The following is a 25,154-nucleotide window of genomic DNA, read 5'->3' on the forward strand; positions in this document are numbered from 1 at the left end:
ACTCTAATATCTCATTTCCTTCACTTACTCCCAACCGTCTTTTGCCATCATGCCATTTTGGCAACATAGGTAATGTTATTATTATCACCAATAATTATATTTCCTGTGGCATTTCTACTGCAAACTTCCAGTCAGTGACCTTATTTCTTCCCTTCTAGCTTTCTTATTTTAGCACTTCGCAAGAAGTAGAATCCCAACTTACTGAGAAATCCAATTTATTTTTCTTTAATTATTTTACTATTCATCATCACTCTCGCATGTTTTGTTTCCATTTTAGATTCCAGTTTAGTCCTTTATTATAACCAGTCCCTTCCGAAACCATTAAATTGCCTTCTTTACTTCTCACTGTTTCTGTAGTACCATACTTATCTAGAAACATTCCAGTCCTGGTTGAAAGCAAATATCCTCTTTCCACAGAACCTGACCAAGTAAATATACTTCATATTCATAACTATGCAACCCAAATGTTAGTTTAATATTATAGGATGATGCATTTCACTTGTGTATTAGTTTCTTAAGGACACTAGTTTCTTAGTGTGACAAATTACCGCAAACTTGTTGGCTTAAAACAATAGAAATTTATTCTCTCAGTTCTGGTGGCAAAAAGTCTGAAATCTGGCAAGGCTGTGATTCCTTCAGGGGCTTTGTAAAAAGGAGAATTTTTTCCTTGTCTCTTCCAGCTTCTATTGACTGCCCCAGCTTGTCTAAACTAATAGCCACATCACTTCCACTTCACATTCTGCCTTCATCTTCACATTGACTTTTCTGTGTCTGTATTATTTCTCTTTGCCTCTCTCTTATAAGGACACTTAGGATGGCATGTAGGACTCACCCAGATAATTTAAGGTAATCTTCTCCTCTCAAAATCTTTAACTTAATTATGTCTGCATATACTCTTTTTCCAAATAAAGTAACGGTTACAAGTTCCAGAGATTTAGGTAGCTTCTTTTTTTGGGAGGGGGCCTACCACAACTAAGTTCCTTCTCTCCCACACTCTAAGACCACTGTTTCATACCTTCTAAAGTTTCAGATTCCTCACACACATTAGTACTAGTTGATAATCTAATCTCATACTCCATTAGGAAACTAGAAGCAATTAGTCAGAAACTTCTCAGCTTCCTGCCACCATATCTATACAGCTAGTGGTATCACTACCCTTCTTATCTCTCCTCCTTCCTGTGAAATGAAAGACTGCCCCTGCTCCCAGGTCCCTGCTCAAAGACCAATGCCTGTTCTTCATGCCTTCCCACCTTTCGAGTCCTGTACTCTTATTCACTGTTAGTGGGAATATAATTTAACTAACTAACTAACTAAATAAATTTAGCCAATACAGCAAAACAAACCAAAAAAGTTCATAACTTGTTTTTTATTAATTTATTTATGTATTTATTTTTATCTGCATTGGGTCTTTGTTGCTGCACATGGGCTTCTCTCTAGTTGCAGAGAGCGGGGGCTACTGTTCGTTGTGGTGCGCAGGCTTCTCATTGCGGTGGCTTCTTGTTGCGGAGCAGGGGCTCTAGGCGCGCGGGCTTCAGTAGTTGTGGCTCGCGGGCCCTAGAGCACAGGCTCAGTAGTTGTCGCTCACGGGCTTAGCTGCTCCGCGGCATGTGGGATCTTCCCGGACCAGGGCTCGAACCCGTGTCCCCTGCACTGGCAGGCGGATTCTTAACCACTGCGCCACCAGGGAAGCCAAAAGTTCATACCTTTTAACTTCGTATTTTACTTCTAGGAATCTGTCCCACAGAAATATTGTTTTGCAAAAATAAAAATATGCGCCTGTTCTTCAAAGCATTATTTATAATATAAAAAACAAACAAACTTCTAAATTCCCTCAGTTTGGAAATATTTAATAATTAAATTAAAATAAAGTGCAATTAAAAGGAATGTGATTTGTATATATAAACATAGATGAATGTTCATAATTGTTGAAAGAATCAAGCAAGTAGCAAAAGCTGCTTATAGCATGGTATCATTCATGTTCAAAACAAAAGAAAAAAATATATATATATTTACACGTAGGACAAGATCTGAAGGAATAAAACCATGTTAACAGTGCTCATTCATACTGAATGGAAATATACAAAGGGTTTGATTGTGTACATACCTGTTTTCTTTTGTTTTTAACAATTAGCCCCCATTCTCTCTGGTATATATGTAGTGTATTTTAATTTTTTGTTATTTTTAGTTAAGTTATTATAAGCAGATAAAATACATCTAACTCAAATATTCTTTGTTCACTGTTTTGGAACTTTATGTTACCTCTGTTTTTTATTGTTCAATTTCCCAAGTCATTCATCTAATAAGTTTGGTTGTCATAATCAGTTTATTGTCTTGAGAGCACTTTATCTAATCTTAATGGAGGGGACTTTGGGCTGAACCTGACAAAACTTAATGCTTCCAAATGATCTGCATTTTCTATCACGTGACTACCCCCAGTTAACCATAGTGTTAATGCCTTTTTTTTTTTTTATGATAAATAACAAGAAAATGCTTGTCAGAAAGGAAATTAACACTACACCAGATAATTTCAAATTGATGCCAACACAAGAGTTTACCATCTGGAAAATATGACAAATCAAATTCTCAATACTAAGATTTAATGATCTGACTTTTTAAAAATCACCTTTTTGGTTAATGAAATGACTTCACGTATAGTGAATACAAATTTTAAACATTTTAAAAATACCATTTAGAATCCAATAGTATTTCACTATTACATTTCCTTTTGAATAAGAGTTTACTTTCAGAAAACTAATATATAATAGACTAATGCTATAGAATCAATCCTAAATTTTAAAAATCATATGTTGTAAAATAATTGATATTGTACAGTACCATTAATGTAAAAATGGAAACAATTGCATTTTCATTCTATCATTTTAAATTATATATTGGCTGATGGCAAGCATTTTTAAAAAGCCAATTTTCAAAGTGGGAAGGAAAATTATGCCATTTCTACTGAAGTCATTAAGAATCTTGAAGCAGTATGTAACACCCTCCAAGAATAGTCCTTGGAGTTTAAATGCTCAATCATCCCCTTTGTTAGTTTAATTCAACAGAAAATATCTTGTTCACATGCTAAACAGAGTTGGAAAGAAGCCACAGACGATTATGATTACTCAATAAAAGATATCCTTTGTGTTTATGTTACTTAGCTCATAATCTCATATCTGTAGCACTACAACCAATTAATTATATTCAGTTGGTTGGTGGAAAATCAGATGCAGTCCACAATGTATATCTCTGACAAATTGTTGCTGGGGATTTTATATACAGCCTTAACATAGTATATGAAAAACTCATTGTAAATAAAATGATTCTTCAAAGTAATTATACATTTTTATAGTTTCAGCATGGATCCAATGTATATTTTGAATTAAGAAAATTGCAGATTTAACAGCATATGAGACTTGTTAATACTATCTGTGTCTTTTTAGTTTAGAAATACTACCTGAAGAATAATGCCAAACAAATTAGTCTAAGTAGCACAGTCATTTTGTCTTTAATTCTTTATTTCTTTATTTGGTCATAACCAAAATTAGGGAATAAAGTGAGTTTTTTTTTTTTTTTTTTTTTTTTTATAAAGTGAGTTTTAATCAGCCATTTTCTCTTGAATTTCATCCTCCTTGGTTCTTCTCTTTATCCATTTGATGTAGTATCATTTTGTTGCCTCGTGTTATTAATTAAGTATTAAATTTAATACCATATATCAATTATCAAATCACTCTTTTCTCTGCATCTTTCACTTTAATTTAACAAGGGATCTAGTGTTTATATTATCTTCAATTGCTTTATTGTCTTATCTATGCAAATAAAGGTATGGGATAAAGAAGATTTCAAGATAGTAAAGACTAAAATCCTGCTGGTTGTATGAGCAATGATTCCTCTTCCAAAATACAACCTGAATCTAAACTCCACATCAAATCAACAAATACTGTGTGTCAGTATACTATGCACATGCACAAGATACTGCTAAGTATTATGCTTACAAAGAATAAGTGACACTCTCTTTAATATCTGCACCTTCTCTAGCTACCTCCCTGTCTCAGTCTAATTGGGTTGTTCTAACAAAAATATTATAGAATGGGGAGCTTATAAACCACAGGAATTTATTCCTCAAAGTCCTAGGGGCTAGGAAGTCCAAGATCAAGGTACTGGTAGATGTCTGGTGAGAGCCTTTTTCCGAGTTGTAGACCCCTGAATTCTCGCTGTGTCCTCACATGGCAGAAGAGACAAGGTAGCTCTCTGGAGTGTCTTTTATAAGGAGATTGATCCCATCATGAAGGCTTTGTCCTCATCACTTAATCACTTCCAAAAGGCCCCTCCTCCTAATACCATCACTTCCATTTTTTTTTTTTTCAATTTTAATCCTAGGATGAGTTTATTTTTTTATTTTGTTAAATTAATTTTTATTAGAGTATAGTTGATTTACAATGTTGTGTTAGTTTCAGGTGTACAGCAAAGTGAATCAGTTATACATATACATATATTCACTCTTTTTCTAGAGTCTTTTCCCATATAGGCCATTACAGAATATTGAGTAGAGTTCCCTGTGCTATACAGTAGGTCCTTATTAGTTATCTGTTTTATATATTGTAATGTGTATATGTCAATCCCAATCTCCCAATTTGTCCATCCCCTCCTTCCCCCCCCCGCCCCCTGGTAACCATAAGTTTGTTTTCTACATCTGTAACTCTTTTTCTGTTTTGTACATAATTTCATTTGTACCTTTTTTTTAGATTCCACATATAAGCAATATCATATATTTGTCTCTCTCTGTCTGACTTACTTCACTCAGTATGACAATCTCTAGGTCCATCCATGTTGCTGCAAATGGCATTATTTCGTTCTTTTTTATGGCTGAGAAATATTCCACTGTATATAGGTACCACATCTTCTTTATCCATTCCTCTGTTGATGGACATTTAGGTTGCGTCCATGTCCTGGCTATTGTAAATAGTGCTGCAGTGAACACCAGGGTGCATGTATCTTTTTGAATTATGGTTTTCTCCAGATATATGCCCAGGAGTGGGATTGCTGGATCATATGGTAGCTCTATTTTTAGGGTTTTTTTGTAAGGACCCTCCGTACTGTTCTCTAGTGGCTGTATCAATTTACATTCCCACCAACAGTGTATGAGTGTTCCCTTTTCTCCACACCCTCTCTAGCATTTATTGTTTGTAGATTTTTTTGATGATGGGCATTCTGACCAGTGTGAGATGATATCTCATTGTAATTGTGATTTGTATTTCTCTAATGATTAATGATGTTAAGCATTCTTTCATGTGTTTGTTGGCAACCTGTATATCTTCTTTGGAGAAATGTCTATTTAGGTCTTCTGCCCATTTTTGGATTAGGTTGTTTGTTTTTTTGATATTGAGCTGCATGAGCTGCTTGTAAACTTTGGAGATTAATCTTTTGTCAGTTGCTTCATTTGCAAATATTTTCTCCCATTCTGAGGGTTGTCTTTTGGTCTTGTTTATGGTTTCCTTTGCTGTGCAAAAGCTTTTAAGTTTCATTAGATCCCATTTGTTTATTTTTGTTTTTATTTCCATTTCTCTAGGAGGTGGGTCAAAAAGGATCTTGCTGTGATTTATGTCATAGAGTGTTCTGCCTATGTTTTCCTCTAAGAGTTTGATAGTGTCTGGCCTTACATTTAGGTCTTTAATGCATTTTGAGTTTATTTTTGTGTATGGTCTTAAGGAGTGTTCTAATTTCATTCTTTTACATGTAGCTGTCCAGTTTTCCCAGCACCACTTATTGAAGAGGCTGTCTTTTCTCCCTTGTATATTCTTGCCTCCTTTATCAAAGATAAGGTGACCATAGGTGCGTGGGTTTATCTCTGGGCTTTCTATCCTGTTGCATTGATCTATATTTCTGTTTTTGTGCCAGTACCATACTGTCTTGATTACTGTAGCTTTGTAGTATAGTCTGAATTCCAGGAGCCTGATTCCTCCAGCTCCATTTTTCTTTCTCAAGATCGCTTTGGCTATTCGGGGTCTTTTGTGTTTCCATACAAATTGTGAAATTTTTTGTTCTAGTTCTGTGAAAAATGCCAGTGGTAGTTTGATAGGGATTGCATTGAATCTGTAGATTGCTTTGGATAGTATAATCATTTTCACAATGTTGATTCTTCCAATCCAAGAACATGGTATATCTCTCCATCTATTTGTATCATCTTTAGTTTCTTTCATCAGTATCATAGTGTTCTGCATACTAACTGAGTAAATTTTAAAGATCTTATTGGCTTTATTTAGTGATTTATGAATTGGGCAGCATCTGATCTAGTAGACAGAAAGGAGCTCCGAGGAGCTGTACAAAATGAAAGACTTATAGGCAGAAGAGAGCAGGGACAAGGAAGTTGTACTAGGCAAAAAAACAGATTGGTTATGGCGATGGTTTATCAGGCACATTACCTAACTAGTGCTGATCAAGTAATTCCTGATTGATTGGCTTAAGATTCCATTTCTAGGAGATCTGAAACTGTAATTAAATCTTGGTTTGATGATGTGGGGCTTAGCACAAGTGAGTCTGTTTTGAGCCTAATGTCTTGTTTTTAACATGCTTTTATAAAATAAATATGAAATGCCTGTTATTGAAGACATATAGATATAGTGTGAGTATCTATATTTATCTTAGTGTTGATGTATGACTTTGTCTTTACACCTGCATATGAGAATTCATAAAGCAAATAATAGCTGTGTACATGATTTACACAGTAGATTTGTTCTGGAGAATTTGAGCATGAATCATGTTAGAATTTTAAGAATGCTTACAAGTAAAAGTAAAATTTGTATCATTTCTTTTAAAATATAAATATTTAGTTTGCCATTTATATAAATCTGCTTTAAAATATTTTCTTGATTAATTTATGGAAAGGTTAAAAATGCTGATTTCAAAAGAGAATCTAAGTCCTAAAGGTAGGATTAATTTAAACTTTTATAATTAAAACTCCTCTAGTTTTTCATCAAACTGTTTTTTTTAATCAATTATATGGTGATTGAAAGGCCATTTGGAAGAGTCAAGGAGCTGTTCATGAAAAATATCTTCTTTTTTTTAACATGGATAATATATGAAAAAGAATCATGTGGCTAGAAGAGAATTTATGGCTTATCTAGTCTATATTATACCATAAAGAACTCTACTATAGCCACTCCAAGCAAGAAACCATATATATATATGTATATATATATATATTTTTAATGTTGTATAATGTAAGAATACTCATGAAGTAAGGGATTATTTAGGCTTTGCATCCTTCACAATAGTCCACTGTATATATCTCCAATTTTCCTTGTATTTCTCCCACATCCAGTTCTTTCACCTCCAAACCTTAATACAAAAACAAAACAAAACTTTTAAAAATAGAAATACTTTCCACTAAGAGAAAAATTATAATTCTGTATGTGGTTGTTGTTGGGAAAATAAAATTAAAAACAAAATCTCCTGCTAACCCAGAAAACCTCACCATAGAAACTGTAAGTAAAGGAAACTGTTTTATTATTTAATAAGCATTAAGCCAGGATCTGATGTGCATGATAGGCAATCCATGAAAGAGATTGCAAAGACAGAAAGACATTTTATGCTTTCATATAGTCAATTAGATATAATCCATTCATACATGTTCTAAAGATAAATGATAAATAGTCCTTTGTTAAACCGACTGGACAGCACCATTTGCCACACATAATTCATCCTAAATTCACCTATAAATGGAATGATTATCTGTGTTGGCTTTACCCAAAGGAAAAATAAACCCCTCATATTTTTATGACAGGTGGTAGTTTTTCAACTTGGAGTAAGGTGCCCACCAAAGTTAGGTTCCCTCCTTCCCGCAGAAAGGGGGAGATATGGGTGCTGTCTTCCCTGATTATTACATCTCAAAGAGATGGCTTAGAGGTTCTTGTGGAAACATCCCTACACTTTGAGACTGATGAGTGGCTTATGTAACATTTGAAAAGTTATATACACATTTGAAGAAGACAGAAAGAACTGAAAATTCCAAGTTTTCTACAGTGAAAGCTCTAAGATAAACGAAGGTGAGAGGGAGTCTCTTCTATTTTCAACCGGGAGAACTAAGCCTCTTTAAAATTTTTATCTGCATTTAGACTGTCCCTTCAGTTTCTAATAAACAAGACTTTCTCTCTATTAAGATTTGTTCTGTCCAATGCATACTTCCAATTTAATAGTAGATAGTAGGACAGAAAACCAAAATTCTTGCTTTGAGAGGAAGGATAAACTTTAAAGAAGCTTCAAGAAAGAAAAGTAGAATTTTATGAAACTCTTTTCTTTGTTGATTTCAGTACTTTTTTTCTGTTTCTCTGAGCTGTAATTCCTAATCAGAATTATGTTGAACTAAATACCTGTCATTAAAAACCAGGTTCTTATTCTGATTTTCTTATTTGTTAATCACATCCCCATTCTTCCAGTAATCCCTACTCAAAATGTATACACCCTTTCCCAAGGGTAGTAATCTGCAAAAACAATTCCCAAGAGATAATTTGTGAACACATGACTCTGGAGTCAAATAAACTTTAGAAAGTCTGTGTACAATTGCTTTGCAATGTAAAAGTCATATTTATTAGTGGGCCATTAAATAATTTTAATAAGTTAGAATCAGCATTTTTTTAAAATAAATAGAATGGAATGGAATTTAAAGTGCCAGAGTGTATTGCTTATAGTATACTCATGGAGTTATGCATTGTTCTATGAAACATATTTTGCAGTTATTTTTATGTGTGTATGTTGGTGTGTATATATAAATAAACTGTATTGGAGTCATTGAAAATAAATTAAGACCGTGCAAGTGAAAACAGTGATCATTTATTCAGAGCTTACTGTACCAAGGGAGTCAGCAGCCATCACTTGCTTTTAGCAGAAACTTTAAGGCAGTCAGTAGAGTGGGAAACCTTTACAGTGAGAGAGAGAGAGAGAGAGGGAGGAGAGGATGAAAGGAAGGGAAGGGAAGAGAAGGGAAAGAGGAAGGAAGGGAGGAAGGGAGGGAGGAAAGGAAGGAAGGAAGGGAGGGAAGGAGGCAAGCAAGCAAGAAAGCAAGCAAGCAAGCAAACGAGGCCTCCAGTTTGCTCTGATGGAAATTATTGGTAAGGGCAACCTGGAGGTGTGCTAGCTAGAAGCAGAACATCTTATCTGATTCATCTGAGCAGCATATTTGGCTTTCTCTGATTGATTCTGAGTTGGAGATGGGAACAAAAATGAGGGAAGTTGGCCGTCTTTGACCAGTTCTGACTGTTTTTGACCGATTGCTGCAGAGGTTGTAGTCTGGCTCCCTGGACTTCTCAAGTGGGTCAGGTTCTGTTGTCATATATAGTCTGGCCATTTTCCATGTGTATATTCAATCTACCAGATTAAAAAAAAAAACAGTTTTAAACTCATAGCCATATACTATATACCCCTTTTAAGCTTTCACAATGGAGTTTAATACATTAAAAGATTGAAAATTGCTACATAAATTCATTTAACATTCTCCAAAGTATATCATAAATTCTTTTGACTATTAAGCCCCCTTTTTATTCCAGAAGCCTTCTTAACTCAAGGAACCCATGCTTTGGAAAATATTTTTTATAATCATTTTCAACCTTTAGTCTTCCTTCTGTACTTCCCACTTCAAATAAGTCACAGGTTTTATCATTTGTCTTTCGCTGGTATTTTTCACCTCTGTTTTGGTCACAACTCTGATACTCTTTACTTTTCTTGAATTATTCCAATGTCTAGCTCCAGGTTTTTCACTTGAATCTGCTTTTCTCATAGATTCCAGGTTAGTTTTAGGTGTTACTTCTTTACTCCAAAATCTTTAGTCTTCTCCATTCTCACACTATCAATTCTACTCTGAAAAGATACAAGAAGTTGTACTTTAAAAATTAGTCATTCATCTTACTACTTGAGATGAGTTAAAATGCAGATAACTTGCAAGAAGTTACATGATAATTCAAATTCAAACTAAAATATATATGATGGATATAGGGTCCTCTCCTGAAAATAGAACTCCCAGAGCTTGAAATATAGACTAAGGCAATGGAGAAGTGGTTATCATAGTAGCCTTCGAGATCCAAATTATATGAAGAAATCAGCCCCAGAAACCTAGTATTATGTTTTATTTGTTGTTTTCATATCTATCATTAGTGCTCCAAAATGCTGATTAAATGTTATGTTTATCTCCTTGAGCAAACACCCAGGCCAGTTCATCTAGGAGCTCCCCAGTTGAGCACATACTGGTGCTCAATACCTGTTCTTTGACTGAAAGAGCTTATATGGATAGTCCCAGGACTTAGTTCCATAAAGGGCTAATACTATATCAACATTATTATTTTTAAAACAAAAGCCATATTCTATTCATTTGTTGCACTCTGGATTTTTTCAGTGTTGTCTTTTATAATAATAAGAATGGTTGATTCTTCTTACTTGATTTATAGATATACCTCCAAATAATTTACGCCCTTTGACCATCTGGTAGATACAGTAAGAGCAAGAATGTTTAGAAGTTTTTGAATGATGTTCTTAGGCTGCTAACAGTTATGGTACTTTCAAAAGAAAGATCCATTTACTTTGATTGCTATTATAGTTCAAAAAATATTGATCTATCCCTGCTTGCAAACTCTTAAACAGGTAGCTACAGAGATTTAGACAAAAATCTGTATTTCACTTTGGTCTTTCATTCAGGGTACTTCAAAAGAAAATATTTAAAGAATAGATGGGTTAAGTGAGGTTGAAGTGAACAATGCTATACTGAGTCTTCTTATAAAAAGGAATGCTTCCTGATACTTCCATTTTTCTGCTCCAGTATTAGACTTTAAGTCCCAAAGGGAGTGAGGTCATGTCTCTTTAATTGACTCTATAGCATATTTCGTTTATTTCACAAGAGATTAGTGTGTCTGCTATATGTGGAATATTTTGGGGGTGTCCATCATCAAAATGCTTATCAATGGCTTATCTCTGCTTAGAATAAAGTCAAAGGTCCTTCAGAGTGTACACAGGGTACCCCTCATCTCTCCATCCTCATCTCTTACCTTACCCTTCTTGCACCCTAACTCCAGCCATACTGAGTTACTTGAATTTCTCCAAATGTGATGTTTCACACTATCATCCTTTGATCAAACTGTTTCCTCTACCTGAAATGTCACAAACTACCACACACCCTATACCCCAACCCCAATCACACACATCCTTGCAGATCTGCCTAATTTTACTTCATATTTCAGTTTGTAGAATCATTTTGCCTTTCAACTCCTAAGCAGAATTATTCATTTTCTTCTCATGTTTCGCATATATCTTATTCTAAAACTACATTATTTATCATACTTTTATATATCTGCATACTTGTCTTTTCCTGGTAAGCAGTGATAGATTGTCTTACCTCTACATTCCCAATGTTTGGGATATAGTACAATTCTAATACGTTTTTCTTGAATGAACATACTAATAGAGGATTGAATGAACAAATGAAAGAATGAATGTATATAAATGAGTAAGGTCTCTGTCCCTGAAAAAATTGATAATGACACTATCTGTAGTTAGCTGGGTTACTGGTTGATGGCATCAACTGATTTGAGATGTTTATTATAAAAATGCCCTTGAGCATATTCCTGGGTTTCCTAATCTCAATCAGCCCTCCTCGTTGTCCTTTTGCCACAGACCCTGTACTTAGTTGCAAATTTAAGGCAAATGCTAAGAAAGTCTTTTGAAGGACCCTAAGTATAAACAGTGGGTCAAGTTTTAAGGATACTACCTCAGGGCAAGTCAGCAAGGAGGGATTACTTGTAACTTTACATTTCATCTTCAAATATATAGGAAATGCACTTTTCAAATCATTTTGGAGTTTTAAAACATTTACATTTTGTGGCATAGGTGCTAACGAGAGCATAGTTCATTCTCTTTTACTTAAAAATATGTGTCAAGAAATTTTTTAAAATCTATATATAGATATAGAGATATATAGATAGATATCTATCTATCTATATATCCTGAATTCACTTATTTGGCAGCTCTTATGTACCATGCGTTTTTTTTAAGGGCCAAGATAATGACATATACCTTTTTGTGGCCATAGTTCCTAGCACAGCTTTTGGTACATAGTGGATCCTTAGTAAAAACTGAACTGAGATTAATTGATTATACTAAGTTAGTAAGACTAGCCTTTAAATTCCCTGAACTAAGATACTTCATTATCATCAGGAACATCAAGAAGTGTTTTTTGTTTTTTCTTCAGTGGATTCCTACCTAGTCTCATTAAATTGTTTTGTACAATCAAATAAATGTATACACTAGGGAACTATTGGGTTAAGCATTGTTAATGTTCTCAGTTTTGAAGTTGTTTCATTGTGGTGTTGTTTATCTTTTTTTTATCTATTTACTTTTATTTCTTTCACTTAATTTTTAAAATTGTATTTATTTCTCTTTAATTAAATGAGAGGATACTTAGTCATTTTTGAAAAACAACCTTAGTCCCATTCTCTTGTATTCCAACAAGTTCTCTTGAGAGAGAGAAAGAGGGTGGAGTTATAATTGTTAAGTAGGGTCTTACACAAAATCCCAGGAAAGCCATGGCCAGAAAAAAATCTGATAAATAACTGTGCAGGAGGAAAATATTATATAATCCGCGGTCATGTAGGTTCCATACCTATTGTCTTAGGTTGTTTTCTCATTTTTGTTTTTGTTTTGTTTTGGTTTGGTTTGGTTGCTATAACAAAATACCAGAGATGGCAGAGATGGGGTGGTTTATAAAAAACAGAAATTTATTTCTCACGGTTCTAGAAGCTGATCCAAGATCAAGGCTCCAGCATGGTCAACATGAGAGTTTTCTTCTTGGTTCATAGCTGGTGCCTTCTTGCTGTGTCCTCCTCACATGGTGGAAGGGGAGAAGGGGTCACTCTGGAGCCTCTTTCCTAAGAGCACTAATCCTATTTATAAGGGCTCTGCCTTCATGACCTAACCACCTCCCAAAGTCCCCACCTCCTAATGGCATCATCTTTGAATTTCGCCAGAATGCATTCAGACCATGGCAACTGTGAAGGCTTGGAAAGTCATTTTATACACAGACATTAACTATAGCCCCCTCAGTTATCCTCCAAATTTGAGACCTGGGCATGAAGGTGACAGAATATAAATGGTTCGCCATCTCCAAATTAATGATATGTCAAATAGCATCATATTTAGAACCAAAGAAAAGCTCATTGTTTTTATCACAAGTTCCTAATTCTATTGGACATATTAAGGTGTTCAATAATTTTTAAGGTGAAATAGGATTAAGAATTGAGTAGGGTTTGTTTGTTTGTTTATTTGTTTTGAGTGCCTCTATTTGCTCTACAGTATGCCAAAACAGTATATTATTTAATTACTTGCTGCAAGATGTTCTTCTACACCAGCCCTATGCAAAATGGTAAACTTTGGGAGTCTTTTCTCAGGATAAAAATTCTGGATTTTTTATTAAATGGTTGTACCTAATCTGAAGCTTTTATTTATTTATTTATTTATTTATTTATTTATTTATTTATTTATTTATTTATTTATTATTATTATTATTTTAATTGGGATATAGTTGCTTTACAATGTTGTGTTAGTTTCTGTTGTGTAGCAAAATGAATCAGCTATATGTATGCATATATCCCCTCCCTCTTGGACCTCCCTCCCACCCCCCTCCCATCCCTTCCATCTAGGTCACCACAGAGCACGGAGCTGAGCTCCCTGCGCTATACAGCAGGTTCCCACTAGCTATCTGTTTTACACATGGCAATGCATATACTTTTTAATGTCAGTGTTTTCATCATGATTGTAAAACACTTTACACATTATTGCAAATATGTCCTTCATTACTTTGCCTGGGAAGGTATAGCTTTCCTTCTCAAAATCTCCTTAAATGAGACTGTAGTCTCATTTGTCTGAGATCCTTGAAGGTGAGACAGAGTTTAACTCACAAGGTCTTTTTTAGCTGCATGATTCTGTACTTCACGACCTTTGTAAGCCTGTTGCTAAGGTAATGAGATTCCCAAGAGGCTTCTTAACATTAAGAATCAGCAAAACTGCAAGTTTTACAGATCACTTTCTTCTAACCTACACAGTTCCTCTGTGAAGTATTTGAATTACAGTGTCAACTGTTGTCAGGTCAGAGATTGATTAATGAGAATTTCCATGTCACTTTAAAGCCAGATGTTAGTTTTTGGCTGGAAATCTGATTGAATTTAAAATTAGAGTCTATTACTTTAGGCATCAAGGATCAAAGTTATTTGATCACTAAAAAAAGGTGTTGAAAGAGTCCTGCTCTACAAATTTCAACCACTGCCATTTAAACCTATATTTCCTATTTTATTCTCAACTCACTGCAGGAGAGCCTTCCCAAGTGCTCTGCTTAAATTTCATCTGACCTCTCATCCTCATTTAGTTCAGCACCTCTTCTCCAGTTTCTGATTTCTTTGCCTCCACAGCAGGGAGAAACAGCAGAACCAGGTTGCTACTCCATGGGTGCCAGCCTCTTACCCTGGGAATGGATACTCATTCTGTTCTCTCCAAATTTAGTTGTGAATGATGCACAGTACTTAGGTGACTCCCACCGGAGGCAACATTTGTTAAAGAAATCTCAACCCCACTTTATATTCGAAGAAACAAAATATCGTAAGATAATAAAATCCAGAATCAGTAGGATGCTATCTAAGTTCTCCTGGTGTTGCATTGAGCTTTCAATGAGTTGTATTCTATCAGTCAGGAACAACGCAGGTAACAAATGGCACTTTCACACTGCCCATGTGTGGGCAGATCTTAAGGAAACCAACAAGGGGCTATGCAGTATCCATGGCTGGTGACAGTGGGGAGCCATTATCACTTTCGTAGCGCTCAGAGGATAGCTGTATGGAGAGGAGAGCCTGACATAAGCGTGTCTTTCAGTAAAAAAGAACACAGCCATTCCATGTTGATCTGGCAGAGAAGAAGATGGGGGAACATACCTCTACTGCACTCTCCTCCCAGCCTTCTCATCTTCTCTCCTGCCAGTGTGGTCTGTTTCCTGACCACTGGTTACACAAACAGAAAGTCGAGTAGTATAGGAGCCTGTCTATTATGGGTCGATGTGGTTCAGCCTTTACTCCCACCCTCGGGGCACAAAATTCTGGGCAGTAGAGGGTAAAGAATTGTTCTCGAGGGGTAAACAAAATATCTAGCACAAATTTCCTGTAATTATAAGACAACTATAAAATTTAAATCATTCAAAAGACATAGCTGGAATGTGTTACTCTATGATTTTCTGTATATATAGTTCTGTATAACTATGAGAATTTGTGATCACCTATATGGTTTACTAATAGAACCACATACTTTTGTATGCTAATTTTTGTTACCTACCTTCTTTCTTGATATATTCCACAACTATTCTTGACCATTGGGCTCTGAGAGAAGGTATAGTGTGTAAGTACTCATATTCTGGAACCACCATCTGCGTTCAAATTCCAGGTCTGCCATTTAAAATTGTGTCACTCTAAGCAAGTTACTTATCTCTTTGGGGTGCATAGGGCTGTGTCAAGGTTAAATGTAACAAGTGCTTAGACCTTTGCCTGACACATAAATGATATATGAATATTTGTCATCACTGTGTATATAGACACTTGAAATGCAAAGTGGAATAAAAACTCATGGGAAGAGACAAATGAGTAAATAAATTATTATAGTAAAATGTATGGACCAATGTAAGTATTCCTAAGGCCTATAGAAACCCAAAGAAGGAAGCAAGTGACTATAGTTACAAGCTCAGGGCAGTCTTTATGGAAGAGGTATAGTTTGACCTTGAGAGACATATAGGAATTTCTCCAGGTGTTACAAACTGGGAGGTTGTCTTCTGTCCCAGCTGAGATGTCATGCCTTAGGTCATGTAGGTGTGAAAGGGAACAGCGAGTGTCTTGACATGCCTGGCACTTAGGAGGCTAGTAGGAAAATGGTGGCAGACTGCGTGGGAAAAACAGCAAAGGTTTAGATCATAAAGGCCTTCCATAGTAAGGAATTTGAAGAGATCCGAATAGTTTTAAAATCACACTGCTACCATAAAGGTGGGATTAGTGTGTTGAAGCATTCAAGACAAAAACCTCTCTTAAAATTAATGTTTCTGTGTTTTCTGTTCCAATACTGGAATCAAGTTCATATGTTTCTTTCCTGCATTATTCCAGTGCCTGGCTCACCGTATTCTCTCCATCCTTTCTCTCAAGCAACATTGAACAATGGAAAAGAGTGTGGTCATTGGCGTCAAGTAGATGTTGAGTAGAAACTCACTTGAGCTATTTCTACATATTTGACCTTGGTTAGCCTCTCAGAACCTCATTTTTTCACCTATAGAATAAATAGTGCCTTGCTCTCAGTGTTGCAATAAGAGATACATGAGTAAACAGAGTTACAGTATTTAGCAAACCTCCTGTCAAATAATAATCTCTCAATAATGGCAGCTAATAATCTTATCGTTCTGAGACCTTTAGATAGCCTAGTCCCTTACCTTGTTTACTAATTGTTTGCCAGTTTTAAGTCACTTATCTTAGCTTTGGTTCCCTAGGAAACAAAGGCTGAGGAGAAGCTTATGGACTAATGAGGAGTGCAATTCCAAAATAGCAAGGAGTAAATTAGAAAATCAACATTGATATAGCACTACCAAAAAATTCACAGACCTCATTCAAATTTCACTACCCCAAAATGTCTCTTTTTCCTTTCTTGTCAGGATTCAACCCATGAAACTTCAGTGCATTTACTTGTTGTGTCTCTTTCATTTCCTTCGATCTGAATGAGTTCCTCATTTTTCCCCTGTCTGTCATGACCTTGATAGCTTTAAAGAATACAGGCCTTTCATTCTGGAATATGTCCCTTAATCTGGGTCCATCCAATCTTTCTTCATATCCAGACTTCAGCTATGCATTCTTTTTTTTTTTTTTAATATTTATTTATTTATCTGGCTGCATCAGGGTCTTAGTTGCGGCACGCGGGATCCTCCCATGCGGCGCGAAGGCTTCTCTCTAGTTGTGGCACGTGGGCTTAGTTGCCTCACAGCATGTGGGATCTTAGTTCCCTGACCAGGGATCGAACCCACGTCCCCTGCATTGGAAGACAGATTCTTTACCACAGGACCACCTGGGAAGTCCCCTCAGCCATGCATTCTTGACAGAAATGATGCTCCTTATTTTAGTGCATTGCATCAGGAGGCAATGTCAGTATAATCCACACTGGTTATGTGATCCTTGATCACCTAGTAAAATTAGTGCCTTCTGGGTTTTTCCATGGTAACATGACCAGTTTCACCTTTTGGATTCTCTTCACCAGAATCCAAAATCTCTGTGATGGCTGTCAAATGTTGATTTTTTACTTTTAATAATTCCACATTTTTAACTGTCATTCTACATGGAGACAGAGTGTTCTCTACTCTTCCATTTATTTACCCATTTATTTATATCAGATGGATTTATGCATTTGAATTTTATTCAATTAGTTGTAATCCATCATTATCGTTGTTTTGATGATTAAGCTGCCCTAGAATGGCTAGTGTAGTTCCTTCAGGCTGCCCTCTATGTCTTTTCGATGTGTCCCCATCATTCTTTAAGCACTTTTCTTGACAGAACAAGGTGTTCCAGTTTTGTCTTGTACTTTTCTTTGACCAACCCTGGAAGCAGACTTCCTGGTTCCCTTTAGTGAAGAATGGTATTTGGACACCAAGATGTGGGCACTCATGTACTTGTTGCTATGAGTACTTATTGCTTTTAGGACTCAGTGGATGGGGCTAGAAAATACATGTGCATTATGTGTGACATAATACACACAGTCATCTCTATCTATGTATATCTATATTTTAAACATTAATTAACACCAATTTCTCCAATTTTAGTTCAACCCCTCAGAATTTTGTAGCCTTCCCTTTTTCCACATCCCCTTTTTGATAGTGAGAAGTCTAGTTACCCTTATCCTCAATACATTTATGACTTGCACAGTCCCATAATATATACTTAATCTTACAACCTTACTGGCTGCTTCCTTGGCCTTGTTTCTACTTGTTTGGCCTCTAGCCACACTGTCACTTACTTGACCTCACTACCTCCTCAACTCCTGATACCACCATCACTGCCTCTGCTATAGGCTGAATATTTGGTCCCCCTAAAATTCACACTTTGAAACCTAATCCCCAATGTGATGACATTTAGAGGTAGGGCCTTTGGGAGGTGACTAAGTGATGAGAGTGGAGCCTGATAAATGGAATTAGTACCCCAGGAGCTCCCTTGCCCCTTGTCTACCATGTGAGAACACAGCAAAAAGACATATGTCTGTGAACCAGGAAATCGGCCCTCTCCAGATAGCAAATCTGCTGACACCTTAATGTTGGACTTCCCAGCTTTCAGAACTGTGAAAAACAAATTTCCGTTGTTTACAAAGCACTCAGTCTATGGTATTCTCTTATAGTATCTTAAATGGATCAGACAGCCTCCTAACCCCAACCAAGCCACCCCACCTAAAGAAAGAGAAGGGAAAAGACTTTGTATCTTTTCTGATACTGCTCTTCTCCTTCCACCTGGGATACCTTTCCTTCCTTACTCTTCCCCAGTTCACACAGTGAAATAAATCTAAGATAGTTCAAGGGTCACCTCTTCTGTGAAACCTTTACCAATTTGCCAACCTCCGATTCAAGGGGACTTTGCTGTACCTCCTTTGTGCCCTCATTTAAGGCATAGGCTACATCTTATTTGTCTTTATATCCCTAGTGCCTAGTATTATTTTTGAAACATATTAGAAACTAAATAAATGTTTCATAAATGGGTAATTAATGAATGGAAATTTCTTTGCAATAATTTGGTGATTAAGACTTTAGATTCAGACAAACCCTAAACTCTGCTATTCATAAGTTTTGTGAAATTGGGCAAGTTAACGTCCTGTCTGTTTTGGCTGTTATAACAAAAATACTATAGACTGGGTGGCTTATAAACAACAAACATTACAGTCTGGAAACTAGGAAGTCCATGATCAAGGTGCTGGCAGATTTGGTGAGAGCCTATTTCCTGGTTCACAGATGGCTGTCCTCTCCCTATGTCCTCACATGGCAGGATAGGCAAGGAGCCTTTTGAAGTCCTCTTTTATAAGGGCAGAGATGCCATTCATGAGGGCTCCACCCTCATGACCTAATCACTTCCCAAAGACTCTACCTCCAAATATCATCACATCAGGGATTATGTTTCACCATATGAATTTTGAGGGGACACAAATATTCAGTCTATAGCATTAATTAACTTTTCTGACCTTTATTTTTCTCGTCTGTAAATAGAGATGACAATAGTTCCATCATATGGTTGTTATGAGGATTAAATTATATAACAAATGTGTTTAAAAAAATGTTTTCACAATGTCAATACAATTTCAATGTTCAATAAATGATAGCAGCTATTATTAATAATTGATTTTTGTACAAAACTCTATTATAACACTGATATGTTGCATATGAATTATTTGTTCAGATATTAGTCTTGCCTCCTGGATAGAAAAAAATTTCAAAGGCAATGATATACAGTAGGTATGTGTTTATTTTCCTTACTGCCTATTGTCTTTCAGTCTAAGAGAGTATTGCAGCTTCAAAATTACACCTTCATTTGAAAATATATTCTTGATTTAAAGAATTTTGCATTAAAGTAGCAAAGAAGAAAATAAGGTTTCAAAATAGTAGAGTAAGCACTTATTCTCAATGCTAACCCAAAGATGATAGAAAACATATCAAAAAATATACACTGATGCTTAAGAATAGGAAGAGAACATTTCAGTTATTATAAGGCCATAGGGGATCTCTGAGATAAATAAATATAAATAAACATATACATATATATATACACACACACATATGGAATATAGAGGTAAGCTGAGAATTTCATAAACCAATGCCTCCATTGGCTGCTGTTGCTGTAGCTTCTGCCTAGGAAGCCATTGTTCATCAGGGCCAGAAGCCACCACGGAAGAGGCCACTGGCAATCCTGAGAAACTGTAGTAATTGCTACAGAGGAAAATATTTCAGCTACAGAGCCAAATGTCCAGACATGGAATCGGAGTCGAATGCAATTATCAAGAGGGCTCTTCATCCCAACTCAGGATGAAGACCATAAAAGTGGACTGCACCACAGATCAACAGAGGAGATAATTTATACCTAGAAGTATGACATGATTCTGACATTAGAAGAAATAAGCCTGAAGTTTACAGAAGCAAGCAAATAAAAACATTTATTTGACAGCTTGTTCAAAACCAGCTGTTTTGTTCTTCCCCCAAATAATAATAAATAATTTAATTTATTTATTATTATAATATATATAATATTATATATATTATAATATTATATATATATAATATATATATTATAATATAAATAATAAATAAATAAATAATAAATCCCTCCTGCACTTTTCATCATAAGCTTGACAACCATTATGATTCACCAAATATATTTTCAAATATGCTGCTTCAGAAGAAACTTTAGTCTGCTGCTCTTGAAGCACACTTCTGCTTGTACCCAAGGAAACAGTAAAAAGAAAAAAAAAATAAATAATTATACTAGATATCCTCACAAAAATAAAGGGGGAAATTGTATACATGAAAAGATAATAGGTTATGAAACAATAAAAAGTAATAAATCATTAAATATTCAAGAAATGATAACATAATTTTTCAGTATATAGATTGAATTGGAATTAGATAAAAGTACACAGTGAATTAATAAATTTGAATTTATAATATATAAACATATTTTACATATATAATACTTCTAGAATGCAGAATAGAGAATTTTAAAAATGAAAATTTGAAAGATCGAGCAACATGAAGGCTAAATCTGAAAGTTCTGATGTTTAATGTGAAAGAGTTCCAGAGAGATGAGTGTGTATATGAAATAATATTTTAAAAGAAATAATGGTAACAATTTCTTAGAACTGAAAAAAAAAAAGTTACAAGTTATTTGACAGCAGAAATCTATCAAGTACCAAGTTAAAAAAAAAAATTTAAGAACCGATACCTAGGTAGATGATAGTGACATTTAAAAACAGCAAGTCTAAAAAAGAATCCTAACAACTATGGGAAGGGAAGAGAGGGAGCAGGGAACGGATTAATTACAAAGAGAATTAAAATCAGTTTGTTATATTTTTTTATCAGGAATACTGGATGGATAAAAGACCAGGGAAAAATATCAAAATGCTGTGGGAAAATAATTCTGAATTAAAATTCTATACCTTACCGATTATCACTCAATATTGAGGGCAAAAGAGAGACATTTTCAGTTGAAGAATAACCTAATCTTTCAATAACAGAAACAATTTCAGTAAGGTATAAGAGTGATAAAATTTTCTGAGCCTAACAACAATGTCATCCCACCATAACCTAGCACTTTAGCCCTGCTATTCCCTGCTCATCATCCCACCCCCCATCAGAGCATCCATCACCTTCTAAAATAACACTTATTTATTACTATTTGTGAACTTCCAATGAAATATACACCACCGAAGAGCAGGAATTATTTTCTGTTTATTCATTGATCTAGTCCACATAGTACCTAGAAGAGAATCTGGCACATCATGGGTTCTCAAATAAATATGTGCTGAATAAATTGAACGACACAATGCGGTTTGAACTATGTAAGTGAGCTTGATTCAGCTACCAGGAAATGTGGCACAATTCATACTCTGTTTGGTACTTTAACACAGTTCTTTTTATTTTTTTGAATTTTTGAATTTTATTTTATTTATTTTTTTATACGGCGGGTTCTTATTAGTTATCTATTTTATACATATTAGTGTATATATGTCAATGCCAATCTCCCAATTCATAACACCACCCCTGCCACTTTCCCCCCTTGTTGTCCATATGTTTGTTCTCTACATCTGTGTCTCAATTTCTGCTCTGCAAACTGGTTCATCTGTACCATTTTTCTGGGTTCCACATATATGCGTTAATATACGATATTTGTTTTTCTCTTTCTGACTTACGTCACTCTGTATGACAGTCTCTAGATTCATCCATGTCTCTACAAATGACACAACTTCGTTCCTTTTTATGGCTGAGTGATATTCCATTGTATATATGTACCACATCTTCTTTATCCATTCGTCTGTCTATGGGCATTTAGGTTGCTTCCATGACCTGGCTATTGTAAAAAGTGCTGCAATGAACATTGGGGTGCATGTGTCTTTTTGAATTATGGTTTTCTCTGGGTATATGCCCAGGAGTGGGATTGCTGGGTCATATGGTAATTCTATTTTTAGTTTTTTTAAGGAACCTCCATACTGTTCTCCATAGTGGCTGTATCAATTTACATTCGCACCAACAGTGCAAGAGGGTTCCCTTTTCTCCACACCCTCTCCAGCATTTGTTGTTTGTAGATTTGCTGATGATGCCCATTCTAACTGGTGTGACGTGATACCTCATTGTAGTTTTGATTTGCATTTCTCTAATAATTAGTGATGTTGAGCAGCTTTTCATGTGCCTCTTGGACACCTGCAGATCTTCTTTGGAGAAATGTCTGTTTAGGTCTTCTGCCCATTTTTGGATTGGGTTGTTTGTTTTTTTAATATTGAGCTGCATGAGCTGTTTATATGTTTTGGAGATTAATCCTTTGTCCATTGATGCATTTGCAAATATTTTCTCCCATTCTGAGGGTTGTCTTTTCAGCTTGTTTGTAGTGTAGTGTCCTTTATAGCTGTTAACAGTTGCCTTATGTATTGAGGTGCTCCTATGTTGGGTGCCTATATATTTATAATTGTTACATCTTCTTCTTGGATTGATCCCTTGATCATCATGTAGCGTCCTTCCTTGTCTCTTGTAACATTCTTTATTTTAAAGTCTGTTTTGTCTGATATGAGTATTGCTACTTCAGCTTTCTTTTGATTTCCATTTGCATGGAATATCTTTTTCCATCCCCTCACTTTCACTCTGTATGTGTCCCAGGTCTGAAGTGGGTCTCTTGTAGACAGCATATATATGGGTCGTGTTTTTGCATCCATTCAGTGAGCCTCTGTCTTTTGGTTGGAGCATTTAATTCATTCACATTTAAGGTAATTATCAGTATGTATGTTCCTGTGACCATTTTCTTAATTGTTTTGGGTTTGTTTTTGTAGGTCCTTTTCTTCTCTTGTGTTTCCCACTTAGAGAAGTTCCTTTAGCATTTGTTGTAGAGCTGGTTTGGTGGTGCTCAATTCTCTTAGCTTTTACTTGTCTGTAAAGCTTTTGATTTCTCCATCGAATCTGAGTGAGATCCTTGCCAGTTAGAGTAATCTTGGTTGTAGGTTCTTCCCTTTCATCACTTTAAATATGTCATGCCACTCCCTTCTGGCTTGTAGAGTTTCTGCTGAGACATCAGCTGTTAACCTTATGGGAGTTCCCTTGTATGTTATTTTTCATTTTTCCCTTGCTGCTTTCAATAATTTTTCTTTGTCTTTAATTTTTGCCTATTTGATTACTATGTGTCTTGGCGTGTTTCTCCTTAGGTTTATCCTGTATGGGACTCTCTGTGCTTCCTGGACTTGGGTGGCTATTTCCTTTCCCATGTTAGGGAAGTTTTCGACTATAATCTCTTCAAATATTTTCTCAGGTCCTTTCTCTCTCTCTTCTCCTTCTGGGACCCCTATAATGCAAATGTTGTTGCATTTAATGTTGTCCCAGAGGTCTCTTAGGCTGTCTTCATTTCTTTTCATTCTTTTTTCTTTATTCTGTTCTGCATCAGTGAATTCCACCATTTTGTCTTCCAGGTCACTTATCCGTTCTTCTGCCTCAGTTATTCTGTTATTGATTCCTTCTCGTGTATTTTTCATTTCATTTATTGTATTGTTCATCTCTGTTTGTTTGTTCTTTAATTCTTCTAGATCTTTGTTAAACATTTCTTGCATCTTCTCAATGTTTGCCTCCATTCTTTTTCCAAGGTCCTGGATCATCTTCAGTATCATTATTCTGAATTCTTTTTCTGGAAGGTTGCCTATCTCCACTTCATTTAGTTGTTTTCCTGGGGTTTTATCTTGTTCCTTCATCTGGTACATAGCCCTCTACCTTTTCATCTTGTCTATCTTTCTGTGAATGTGGGTTTTGTTCCACAGGCTGCAGGACTGTAGTTCTTCTTGCTTCTGCTCTCTGTCCTCTGGTGGATGAGGCTGTCTAAGAGGCTTGTGCAAGTTTCTAACACAGTTCTTTTATAAATTGTCACAGAGGGTAGACAAAATTAATTAAGGTCATATAATTTCAATTTGACAAATATAGCAAATTGAATTGAATATATTTTACTGATTTATCCTCTGTGAGGCTGGATATACTTATACTGAATACTAAAGCAATAACATTAGAAATCAGCAGCAAAATGATAGCCTAGACCCATACATTTAAAAACACCTTGAAATTATTTATGAGTTAAAGAGGAAATCAAAATGGAAATTATAGACTATTTAGAAGTGAACAAAAAAAGGTCTAAATATCAAAACAGTACTCTGAAGAAAATTTATAGACTAAAAAACATTTTTTTTAAGGAAACAAGAAAGGCTGAAAATAAACTAATAAAAAAACAAACCCTAAGACTTCAGCTCAAGAAGGTGGAGAAAGAATAGCAAAATAATGCAAAAGAGAGTTGAAGGTGGAATCCAAAAAGATAAAAACGAAAGATGTTTAAATAAAATCAAAACAATAGAATTGATTAGCAAAATGTGGTTCTTTGAGTAGACTAGTAAATTTGACAATGTTTTGTAAGTATGAGGCAAAGAAAACGGGAAGACTAATCACAAATAAATAGCACTGGGAGTGAGAAAGTTTATGACATCTTTGTAAAGCGATATTTAAAGATTTTGTAACACAATTCTATTACTACTAAACTACTAACTTGGAAACTTTGGAAAATTGCACTTCTCTAACATATATATAAGTTGCTAATATTACCCCCCCCCCAAAAATAACTTTAATAGTAAAATAACCTTAGAAGATATTGAAATGGTAGTCAGATACCTATCTCAAAATTATACCAGACTCAGTCAGCATTTTTGGCAAATTGTCACACTCAAGGATCCAATTTTCCTGTTATACAAACTAGTCTAAAAGACTAGTGAATGTTGGAAAATTGCTAACCTCTTCCCTTGGTGTTAAGTCTGGATAGGAACAGCACAAGAAAAATGATAGACCAGTGTCACTATGACAC

General features: G+C 35.3%; 1 protein-coding gene across 3 annotated transcripts in view; it reads left to right on the forward strand.

The window, feature by feature from the left end:
• CSMD3 (CUB and Sushi multiple domains 3) overlaps positions 1-25,154 on the forward strand; it is a 1,196,954-nt gene that overhangs the window by 695,182 nt on the left and 476,618 nt on the right. The gene's annotated exons all lie outside the window — the stretch shown is intronic.

This window comes from Balaenoptera musculus, chromosome 17 (assembly GCF_009873245.2).
Source record: "Balaenoptera musculus isolate JJ_BM4_2016_0621 chromosome 17, mBalMus1.pri.v3, whole genome shotgun sequence".
Taxonomy (NCBI): domain Eukaryota; kingdom Metazoa; phylum Chordata; class Mammalia; order Artiodactyla; family Balaenopteridae; genus Balaenoptera; species Balaenoptera musculus.